Consider the following 12520-nt stretch of genomic DNA (forward strand, 5'->3'; position numbering starts at 1 on the left):
TACCTATACCTTACAATAACCCCATGAGGTAGGTTTCATGATCAATCCCATTTTACTGGTGAGGTAGCTGAGACACAATGGAGAAAGTAGTTTAAGGTTAAGTAATGTGCCCAAAATTACTAGCAATGAGTAACAAGGCCAGGATTTGAACTGGGTTGTCTGACTCTAAATCTGAACTCTTACACATACTGCTTCTTGACAATTTTTTTTTTACTGATTACATAAATAACTGTTCTTCATGGAAACATTCAAACACTATGGAATAGTAGGAGGAAAAAAATACAAATGAACTGCAACTCTACTGCTTATAGAAAATCATTGTCTATAGCTATATTATTTAAATTCAATTAAAATTAAATGAAATTAAAGATTTAGGGGCGCCTGGGTGGCTCAGTTGGTTAGGGGTCTGACTTCGGCTCAGGTCATGATCTCACGGTTTGTGGGTTTGAGCCCCACGTCAGGCTCTGTGCTGACAGCTCAGAGCCTGGAGCCTGCTTTGGATTCTCTGTCTCCCTCTCTTTCTGCCCCTCCCCTGCTTGCACTCTGTCTCTTTCAAAAATAAACATTTAAAGAAATTAAAAAATAAAGATTTAGTTTCTCAGTCACACTAACCACATTTCTGTTTTTATTATTATTGTTATTAAAGTTTACTTATTTTGAGAGAGAGCATGAGCAGGGGAGGGGCAGAGAGAAAGGGAGAGAAAATCCTAAGCAGATTCTGTGCCATTTGTGTGGAGCCTGATGCGGGATTTGATCTTTCGACTATGAGATCATGCTCTGAGTCTAAATGAAGAGTCAGATACTGAACCCATTGAGTCACTAACCACACTTCAAGTGCTCAATAGCCACATGTGTCTACTGGGTACTGTTTTGGATAGCACAGATAGAAAACATTTCTATCATGTGGAAAGTTCTAATGGACAGCACTGAATAGTTTGGTGGCCTTTCTTCATAGATCCCTGGGACAACAAACAAATACATGCAATGTTATATAATGGAATATTGTGCTTGCTGTTTTTTATTGTGGGACTCTTTTGTTATTCTCTCTTACCTAGTGCATACTTTTTCTTGCTTTGACCCTTCACCTCTTTTCTCCTAATAAGGGAGATGTGTATGAATCCTATGCCTTTCTCTTGGCTCCTAGAATCATACCCATGTGCAGAGGGTCTTGATGGTGGTGAACAATTTTAGCCTCTTGAATTTTTCAGTTAATAAAACATCATGAAAACAGATGTAGCTTATTAGTGGCCATGTGGAACTCCATGGTTCAGATATATGACAATGTTTTGATGTGCATTCAGCTGTTTTTCATTTTTCCCTTCCACAAACAATCCCCAATAAATGTTGTTGCCCATAGCTGCTTAAGAATTAGGACTTTTATTTCTATAGAACTGATTCTTGGGAGTAAGATTATTGAATTAAAAGGTATGTTTATGTTTAATATTCATAGCTATCACCCAATGATCCCCATTTCCTCCAGCAACACATGAGTATATTCTGCCTTCTCCTCTCCCCCTCTGTTTCTCTCCTACCCCCCAGACACCCCAAATCCTGGCCAGCATTAGATGCTATCATACCTCTGGATTTTTCCAGAATTATGCTTGAAAATCGGCATCCATAGAGCAGCATACCAAGAGTAGATGGTGAGAGCAGTTGCCCAAGGTAAAGCAATACAAGGTTGCATTGTATATAGAGGATATAAAAACAATAAACTGACTAAAAGTCAACTTGCTTTTTATTGTCATCACACACAGGTCATGCTAACAACACTGCTCCCCTCAAAAGTCTCTCACTGGCCTAAATTCTAAGATAGTGCTGTGACTGAGTTTTAATAATGTGTAAGTTTCACATCCTAGTTATGTGACTGGCCTCAAACACACATGGATTCAGCCACAGGTTTGCTTCAAAAGTAAATTAAAATGGTTCTCGGTAATTCTAGCTCACTTCAGATGCGGCTTGTGTCTCCAACCCCTGTGGGACTACACATTCCTGTGCTTACACGGGGGATTCAGAATAAGCCAGGATAGGTGGACACAATTTTTCTTTTTTGAGATTAAAAAGACACAAACATCTTTTCAAACAGAATCAGTCTTGAACAATGTATTCTTGAAGCACCCACCTTTAAAATTGTTCCTTGTGGAGAAAACCGTGAACAATATGACAAATACCAAAGAAGTAAAGAAAAAGACAATCCCATAAAAAATTTAGCCAAATTTTGGGACAGCTGGGTGACTCAGTCGGTTAAGCATCCAGCTTCGGTTCAAGTCACGATCTCATAGTCTGTGAGTTTGAGCCCCGCATCAGATTCTGTGCTGACAGCTTAGAGCCTGAGGCCTGCTTCGGAATCTCTCTCTCTTTCTGCCCCTCCCCTGCTCATGCTGTGTGTGTGTCTCTCTCTCAAAAAAAAACATTAAAAAAAAAATTTTTTTTAAGGAAATTAAGTCCAATTTTGAAGAGGAATGCCAGGAAAATGACAAAAGGTGCTGCTCTTACATTGCCAGAAGAAACCCAAACACAATCTTTGAATATCTTTGATTTTGTAACAAATCCCATGCCCTCCGAGCCTAAATTTTCTCATCTGCCAAGTAGGGACAATTGTACTTAAACTCACAGGATTAATGTAGGGATTAAATGAGTTAATGTCTAACAAAGTAGACTAGAAGTTCCAAAATTATTGCAAGGTTTGACCTATGGATCCTATTTCCCCTTCCCCACCCCCTGACTTTTTCTAAAATTTGAATTAGTTCCAATTTTTAAACATCGAGTGTTCTCACACTTAAAAAAAAAAAACTACATTTCTGGCACCTCTTAGAAAACCGGAATCTTTAGCAATACTGTGGCCACCTTGTCCCGGGCTCGTCAGGGGCTGGGCTTGGCATTTGGCTGTACCTCCCAGGCAGCCGGTGTCCCTTGTTCTCCAGGCTCCCCTGTTGCCTGGCAACAGCGTTGGCTGCTGCGTATTTTCTGACCATGGCAGCTCCACTCACCCACTTTACCTGCCGGCCCAGGTAGGCCTTTGAGCTGGGGACTCGTGCCCTGACATTTAGCGTCATTCCACTCTGCACTGGCTTCTCCTCGGGGTCAGGTCTGGTCGCGTTAGCCACACAGAGGTGGCAAGGCTCGATAAAGACGGAGATGAAGGCTATCTTTCTCTGGGAGATTTGCGTTCCGATGGGATTTAGGGGCAAGCCTGTCCTAATCCTGTCACTCTGACCCTGAACAACCCCAGTAATGAGGTGAGGACTTTTTTGCAATCTGGGCAAGCTTTTACCTCCAAACTATTTCACGGTTTTCTCTCCATCTCCTATCGTTGCAACCCTAGTTCAAGCCACCATCATTGCCCAGATTCTCATGAGACCAGGAAAAAGCCTTAACATAACTTGGTCTTATTTTCCTAAGTCCTTTCTTTTTTTAATTTTTTACATCTAGTAATTTATTCCAATCACTTTTTTTTTTTTTTTAACTGAGGTATAAAACTGCCATAACATATATCAGTTTCAGGTCTTTATTTCCAGTGGATAGTGTTTATTTTTAAATTAATTCTTCAAACTTTAGAGGTAATGAATTCACATTTTTTGGCTTTTTAACATTTTCATTTGTATCTATGAGAGCATTTTTTCAAAAAAGAGCTCTTATTATTTTCCAAACTTGAGTGATAAACCATCTCCCAAACCTACAGCTAAAGAAGTCTATTCTTTTTCTTCTAAGAACATATTCCCCCTAAAAATACTTGATTAATTTAATAAACATAAAACATTTTGCTAAGGGATTTCACAATTTATTGACTGATTTCAATTTTGCCCTTCTTATCAAGTATTTATCTTAATAAATGTTCAAACTTGGGTTTTTTGTTTTTTGTTTTTTGTTTTTTTTGGCAGTGGTGGTTTTTTACTTGTGGCTATTGTTTTGCTTACTTTTAACCCATATTTTCTTTATGTCTGAAAAGGAGAAAATGATCCGGAGAGATCAAGGACCATCAGTGGTCTTATGATGTGCTCATTCTTTCTCTTTCAATTTTTCACTCTATGTCAATAGTTTCTGCTTACCTCTCTTCTTGTTTGGATTTTTAGGTGTTGCAAACTTCGGTTTCTTAGTTTATACACTCTAAACTTCTGAAGGAAAAAAATGACTCTATCCAATTGTATCTACATCAGTTTTCTACAACTTAAGTTGTCCCTTTGAGCTGCTGAGTCAAAATATTCCGGTGGGGAGGGGATGAGAGCAACTTCTATTCATCTTTTTCCTTGCACGGAGAAGGGCCAAATGCATTGCTAGTTATTATAGCTTTATTGGGGGTTCCATAGGATATTTTACAAAGATGATCATGTTGCATGCAGGTAAAATGGCTTTCTTTTTAATCGATTCCTTTGATTTCCTTTGCTTACCATATTGTACTGGCTGGTATCTTTTTAAAGAGTGGTGTTGAGATTTGCTGACAAAGCAAATTCCAACACTAGGCCTCATCAGGAGTTATGCAGTTCTGGAAGTATCTGGAAGTCTGAGATAAGGGTGCCAGCATGCTTGGGTGCTGGTTGAGGGCCCTCTAACTGGCTTGCAGACTGCTGACTTCTTGTATCTTCTCATGGCAGAGAGCAGACAGAGCCACGAGTGTTGCTGGTTGTCTCTGCTGGCTTATTTTATAGTTTTAAAATTCAAGGGTCATACAGACAAATCATTGTGTGGAAAACTAGGGGTTGTAGAGGACACTTTTAGGCAACAGGCTTGAGCAATGGAACCCTGAGTACGGTAAAAGGGCTCACAGTGACCACTAGGCTGAATGAAAACAGGTTCATTATGGCGACCCACTTCAAAATAGCCATATGCCCTTGCTGACCAATTGGTTACTTAAACCCAGGAACAGTTAACAAAAAAGGAAAATTCCACTCATTACCATACCTCCTCACTGCCCCCTACCCCCCGCCTCCACTGCCTTATGGCAGACAGTCTCTCCTTTGCTGTCCTGCCTAATGCTCCCTTGTAGTGCATTCAATAAACATCTATCTCCTTTGTTCTACTTTGGATGAATTCTCACTGCCTGCAATGCTGGCTTCCACCTGATCTGTTCATCCCACAGGGATTAGGCTGAGATACAGTGATAATTGTACACAAATTAGCAAGCTGAAGACAAAATATCACAGGCATTGGCTTCAAAGCATTAAGGAAAGTTGGGGAAAAACCTGGATGGAGATTGCCCAAAGTTTGGAGCTAATGGTCTACAAACCCCTGTCTTGCCTCTATTGGACTCCCTGGATGAGCAAGGAATTATGAACTTGCCATTTTGAAATCTAGCTACTGGAAAGTCATTCTGGGGTTAACCCTCAATAACAGGAAAGAACAGTGCAAGGCCTGACTGTCTCAGGGCACACTATATGGTTACCAAGCTGACAAAGTCCCCTACCTTCTGTCTCTGCAAAATAGCACACTGCTCTGTGCATTTGGTTCTATTTTAGTCAAGCCATCTGGCCTTGATAAAACCCTACTGGTGTCCTTTTCTGAGGCAAATTTCTGCAATGCCCAAGTCTTGTTTAGAGTCATTGGATGCTTAGCAACACTTTGAAGAATCAGAATATCCCAGTGCTGCTTTATGTGAAGGTTCAATGACTACTTGATGTGACAACATCCTCCGGAGTGCTTGCTACAAATACAGATTTCCTAGGTCTCAACTCAAGCCTCCTAAATCAGAATGTTTAGGGTGGATTCTAGGCACGTATTTTATTTTATTACTTGAGAGAGAGAGAGAGAGAGAGAGAGAGAGAGAGAGAATGTGAGCAGGAGAAGGGCAGAAAGAGGAGACAGAGAATCTTAAGCAGGCTCCACACCCAGTGAGGAACCCGATGCCGGCATGATCCCACCTCTGTGAGATCATGATCTGAGCTGAAATCAAGAGTCCAATGCTTAACCTACTGAGCCACCCAGGTGGCAATCTGATCCTGTACTCCCCACACTTAAATTTCTCCAATGACTTCCCATTGCTTTTAGGACAAAAACAAACTCTATGTTTCTTTGGTCTGTGAGGTCCTACCTAGACTGGACATTGCCTACTTATCTCCCATGAGGCTGTCCCTCCATCCCTCAGCTCATCCCCAAATAGCCATAGAATTCCATCTATTTGCTGTCTACAAGAGACTCATTTTAGACCTGAGGACACCTTCAGATTGAAAATGAGGGGATGGAGAACTATCTATCCTGCTACTGGAAGTCAAAAGAAAGCTGGAGTAACCAGTAACAAGAGGCAAAGAAGGGCATTATATAATAATCACAGGGTATATCCATCAGGAAGAGCTAACAATTATAAATGTCTATGCACCAAATACAGAAGCCCCCAAATATATAAAACTATCACAAACATAAGCAAACTTATTGACAAGAATGTGGTAATTGCAGGAGACTTTAATACCCCACTTACAACAATGGGTAGATCATCTAGACACAGGATCAATAAAGAAACAAGGGCCCTGAATGATACATTGGATCAGATGGACTTGACAGATATATTTAGAACTCTGCATCCCAAAGTAAAGGAATATACTTTCTTCTCGAGGGCACATGGAACATTCTCCAAGAGAGATCACATGCTGGGTCACAAGACAACCCTTAATAAGTATAAAAGAATTGAGATCATACCATGCACACTTTCAGACCACAATGCTATGAAACTTGAAATCAACCACAGGAAAAAGTCTGGAAAACCTCCAAAAGCATGGAGGTTAAAGAACACCCTACTAAAGAATGAATGGGTCAACCAGGCAATTAGAGAAGAAATTTTAAAATATATGGAAACAAATGAAAATGAAAATACAACAATCCAAACGCTTTGGGATGCAGCGAATGCAATCCTGAGAGGAAAATACATTGCAATCCAGGCCTATCTTAAGAAACAAGAAAAATCCCAAATACAAAATTTAACAACACACCTAAAGGAAATAGAAGCAGAACTGCAAAGACACCCCAAACCCAGCAGAAGAAGAGAAATAATAAAGATCAGAGCAGAAATCAACAATATAGCATCTAAAAAAATTGTAGAGCAGATCAATGAAAACAAGACTTGGTTTTTTGAAAAAATAAACAAAATTGATAAACCTCTAGCTGGGCTTCTCAAAAAGAAAGGGAGATGACCCAAATAAAGTCATGAATGAAAATGGAATTATTACAACCTATCCCTCAGAAATACAAGCAATTATCAGGGAATTACTATGAAAAATTATATGCCAACAAACTGGACAATCTGGAAGAAATGGACAAATTCCTAAGCACCCACACATTTCCAAAACTCAAACAGGAAGAAACAGAAAACTTGAACAGACACATAACCAGTGAGGAAATTGAATCAGTTATCAAAAATCTCCCAAAATATAAGAGTCAACCAGACATTTAAAGCAGAGATAATACCTACCCTTCCCAAGCTGTTCCAAAAAATAGAAAGGGAAGGAAAACTTCCAGGCTCATTCTATGAAGCCAGTATTACTTTGATTCCTAAACCAGACAGAGACCCAGTAAAAAAAGAGAACTACAGGCCAATATCCCTGATGAATATGGATGCAAAAATTCTCAACAAGATACTAGCAAATCGAATTCAACAGCATATAAAAAGAATTATTCACCATGATCAAGTGGGATTCATTCCTGGGATGCAGGGCTGGTTCAACATTTGCAAATCAATCAGTGTGATACATCACATTAATAAAAGAAAAGATAAGAACCATATGACCCTGTCAATTGATGCAGAAAAAGCATTTGACAAAATTCAGCATCCTTTCTTAGTAAAAATCTTCGAGAAAGTCGGGATAGAAGGAATATACTTAAACATCATAAAAGCCATTTATGAAAAGCCCACAGCTAATATCATCCTCAATGGGGAAAAACTGAGAGCTTTCCCCCTGAGATCAGGAACACGACAGGGATGTCCACTCTCACCACTGTTGTTTAACATAGTGTTGGAAGTTCTAGCATCAGCAATCAGACAACAAAAGGAAATCAAAGGCATCCAAATTGGCAAAGATGAAGTCAAGCTTTTGATTTTTGCAGATGACATGATATTATACATGGAAAACCCGACAGACTCCACCAAAAGTCTGCTAGAACTGATACATGAATTCAGCAAAGTCGCAGGATACAAAATCAATGTACAGAAATCAGTTGCATTCTTATACACTAATAATGAAGCAACAGAAAGACAAAAAAAAGAAACTGACCCCATTCACAATTGCACCAAGAACCATAAAATACTTAGGAATAAACCTAACCAAAGATGTAAAAGATCTGTATGCTGGAAAGTATAGAAAGCTTATGAAGGAAATTGAAGAACATACAAAGAAATGGAAAAACATTCCGTGCTCATGTATTGGAAGAATAAATATTAAAATGTCAACACTACCTAAATCAATCTACACATTCAATGCAATCCCAATCAAAATTGCACCAGCATTCTTCTCGAAGCTAGAACAAGCAATCCTAAAATTTGTATGGAACCTCAAAAGACCCTGAATAGGCAAAGTAATTTTGAAGAAGTAGACCAAAGCAGGAGGCATCACAATCCCAGACTTTAGCCTCTACTACAAAACTGTAATCATCAAGACAGCATGGTATTGCCACATAAAATTCTAAATATGAACATGGCTTTCCAGTCATCATGAAGGTCTGTTTGCCCAGATTGGAGGATAGAACTATTCTATAAAACAGTGTGTTAATGTGATTTATAATTTCTCAGTATTTAGACATACCTGAGTCTACATGTATATACTCTTCCTTGGATCCCCATAGTTAGCAGTGAGCGGTGCTGTGCTGGTAAATGTTTCACAATCAACTCTGGCGGGGGGGTGGGGGGGGTGGGGGGGTAGGGGTGGGTGGTGCCGAAGAAGCCCTGATTTGTAGCTGGTTTCTTTCACGTGTGAATACCCGACCGCAGGGAATCCTGTGGGATGGGTGACAGGCTGCCACCCAGTGGGGAGCTGGGAAAGTCTGTGCACCAGGGCTCTCAGCAGCCAGTCAGCCGGGCTGCGGCCCATTGCTCAGGGCAGGCCTGATGGCCAGCTAGCAAGTGGTACCGGCCAAGTCTGCACCCAGGCAGTCTGGCTCCAGAAATCTTCCTCGTTGCTCTGCTGCTGCCCAGCCCTCTCTCTCCCAGGCCCACAAAGTCAGACCCTGTGATGTATGGAGGTGTTGTTGCATCAAGCTCTGCTTTGGGTCCTGGGCCCTAGACACCAAGTCCTAGTTTCAGAAGACGCTGCCATGGCCGCAGGCATAGAGAAGACTTTCTGGCTGAAGCAAGGTAGCCATGTCTCCCTCAGTTGCAAAACTTCTTGCTTATGCTGTGACTTTCTTAACTTTTCAGTTTATTCCAGTTCTCAGAACTCCTAGAGCTTCCTGGCCCCTGCCTGCTTGCTTTGCCTTTCCTGTCTCAGCTTGGTGGCTTTCACTAATTTGTCCCTGTGGCTTGTCTGACCATGGTCCACTGGGGTCTCTAACACCTGGGTAGGAGTTTCACACTGTGCATACTAGATACTTGGGTGTTTTAATGGGTCAATTATTTTCCTATTAAATGGATACTCACATGGGGAGGAGTACATATAAAATACTTTGACCTTATAAAGGGATTCTATTCTTGACAAACTTGGGAACTCCTTTTCTAGAATTTCAGTTTTTACCAATCATTTTAGGGGAAAATTAAATCATAATGCCCAAAGCATCTATTGTATATAATAAATTAACTTCTCTTCTATGCATCTAGAATGGTACAATCCTTGGAAAAAATGAAGAAATAGTGCTTCTCAGACTTCAGTGAGCACATGGACCACCTAAAGATCTTGCCAAAATGGAAACCCTGAACCAGTAAGTCTTGGATGCAGTAGTTATCCAAGTATGATCATTGGACCAGCATTGCCTGGGAACTTCTTAGAGCTGTAAATTCACCCCAGACCTACTGAATCAGAAAGTCTGGAGGTAGGGCCTAGCAATCTGTATTTTAGCAAACCTCCAGTGATTTTGATGCAGCTAATATTTAAGAACCAATGTTCACAAGTATTACTGCAAACCTGAATGTCTGTCTAAGAACATGAGAACCCAGGGAGGTAAGGAACTTCCTGAAAATGGGGAGGAGAGGCAGAGGGATGTGGTAGTGGCCTGGCAGTTTGGCAAGAAAGCTCACGGGTTACAGCTTTTCTCCAAGTATAATTATTCAGCCGAAATTGGAAGTCAGCCTTGTTCTAATTGTATCGCACCACAATGGTGGTTATATTTTGCCACCAATTAAAATTTCTCATGACCCAATGAGTTTCCAAAGCTATGTTCCATTCTAGCCTCCGTTCCAGAGGTGAACATATAGCTTTCTGTGATTGCTTTTCAAGCATCTCCTGCAGAGAGATATGAGCCTCCTGTTGGCCTTCCTCATTTGCATGTAGAATATCTTTTAACAAAGATGATTCTGATTTCCAGCACTTGGTCTCTCCGCTTCCCCTCTGCTTCCCCACACTATGACCTGCATGCTAAACAGAGCCCAGAGGGAGCACATTAAATGCATGGAGAAGTAATGCCATGAAGGCCAGCAGGATTCCGAACCAATCTCATTATACAATCATTTTTTAAAATTGAAGTATGATTGACATACAATATCCTATTAGTTTCAGGTGTACATCACAGTGGTTCAATATTTTTATACCTTATGAAATGATCCCCATGATAAGCCTAATTATGATCTGTCACCATACAAAGTTATTACAATATTTTGACTATATTCCCTATGCTGTACTTTACATTCCCGTGATTTATTTATTTTATAACTGGAAATTTGTATCTCTTAATCTCATTCACCTATTTTCTTGCTTTCCCCCAAGCTCTGCACCTTTGATTGCCAACAGTTTGTTTCTCTAATCTATGAGTCTGTTTCTGTTTTGTTTGTTCATTTGTTTTGTTTTTTAGATTCCACATGTAAGTAGAATCATATAGTATTTGTCTTTCTCTGTCTGGCTTATTTCACTTAACATAATACTCTCCAGGTCCATCCATGTTGTCACAAATGGCAAGATTCTATTCTTTTTTAAATTAAATTGTATTGGATGTGCAATATTCCATATCTTTATTTATCTGTTGATGGGCATTTAGATTGCTTCCATAACTTGGCTATTATAAATAATGCTGCAGTGAACATAGGGTAGCATGTATCTCTTTGAATTGGTGTTTTTGTTTTCTTTGGATAAATACTAAAAGTGGAATTACTGGATCATATGGTAATTGTATTTTTGATTTTTTGAGGAACCTCCATACTGTTTTCCATAGTGGCTGCACCAGTTTACATTCCAGCCAAAAGTGCACAAGAATTTATTTTTCCTACACATCCTCACCAGTATTTATTATTTCTTGTCTTTTTGATACTAGCAATACTAACTGGCATGAGGTGATATCTCACTGTGGTTTTGATTTGCATTTCCCTGATGATTAGTGATGTTGAGCATGTTTTCATGTGTCTGTTGGCCATCTGTATGTCTTCTTTGAAAAAATGTCTATTCAGGTCGTCTGTCCATTTTTTAATCCATTTTTTTCCTACTAGTTACTCCAGACTCCTGAGACCCTCCAGTATATTGCAAAGCTATAATGCCTAAATTTAGGACCGTTTGGAATTCAATAGTGCTAGAATATAATCAGGAAAAAATTCAGCTTCTGACAGGTGTTAAGAGAATGGATTTTGTCTTCGAAGAAACACCTTGAGTTACTTGGCTTTTCCATTGTGGTAGCCCAGACTGTCGGTGCTGTGAACTGAAGATCTTTGACTCTCTGCCTGAGGGGTTTCGTCTGGTAGAGGGAGCATGCTTGGAACTGTCGGGAGATCATATCCTTAGAAGCAACACTCAACCAATGACAGGTGGGGAATTAGTAAAGACTGTGTCCTTGCCTCTTGGCTGGTACATCTCTGAGAAGAGTCCTGCTCTATCCCCAGAGCACCCCAAATGAACTGCACTCCAGTTACCTACTATGGGAACTGGCTTAATAATATACCCTTTATTGCTTTCTTTCTCTTCCCTGGCTACTTTCTTTTTAAAAAATGTTTATTTGGGGCGCCTGGGTGGCTCAGTTGGTTAAGCGGCCGACTTCGGCTCAGGTCATGATCTCGTGGTCCATGAGTTTGAGCCCTGCATCAGTCTCTGTGCTGACAGCTCAGAGTCTGGAGCCTGTTTCAGATTCTGTGTCTCCCTCTCTCTGACCCTCCCCCATTCATGCTTTGTCTCTCTCTGTCTCAAAAATAAATAAACGTTAAAAAAAATTAAAAATGTTTATTTGAGAGAGAAAGTGCAAGGGGGGCAGAGGGGCAAAGGGAGAGAAATAGAATCTTAAATAGGCTCCATGCTCAGCACAAGCCCAATGCAGGGCTCCATCCCATGACCCTGGGATTGCGACCTAAGCTGAAATCAAGAGTCAGATGCTCAACCGAGCCACCCAAACGTCCCTCCCCAGCTACTTTCTTATTCCTTTGCTGGTGTTTTCTCAGATCACCTCTCAAACTATTTGTCCTTGAATCTTTGTCTTAGAA

The 12520-nt window shown here is 40.3% G+C and overlaps 1 long non-coding RNA gene across 1 annotated transcript in view; it reads left to right on the forward strand.

Annotated features, from left to right (window-relative positions):
• Positions 1 to 2816: 2816 nt before the first annotated feature.
• The window catches only part of LOC131511837 (uncharacterized), an 80780-nt gene continuing 71076 nt past the window's right edge, over positions 2817 to 12520 (forward strand). The window contains exons 1-2 of the long non-coding RNA XR_009261769.1: positions 2817 to 3008; positions 9728 to 9828. This is a non-coding gene — a long non-coding RNA (uncharacterized LOC131511837). The remainder of the gene's footprint in view (positions 3009 to 9727; positions 9829 to 12520) is intronic.

This window comes from Neofelis nebulosa, chromosome 5 (genome assembly GCF_028018385.1).
Source record: "Neofelis nebulosa isolate mNeoNeb1 chromosome 5, mNeoNeb1.pri, whole genome shotgun sequence".
In the NCBI taxonomy this organism is placed as follows: domain Eukaryota; kingdom Metazoa; phylum Chordata; class Mammalia; order Carnivora; family Felidae; genus Neofelis; species Neofelis nebulosa.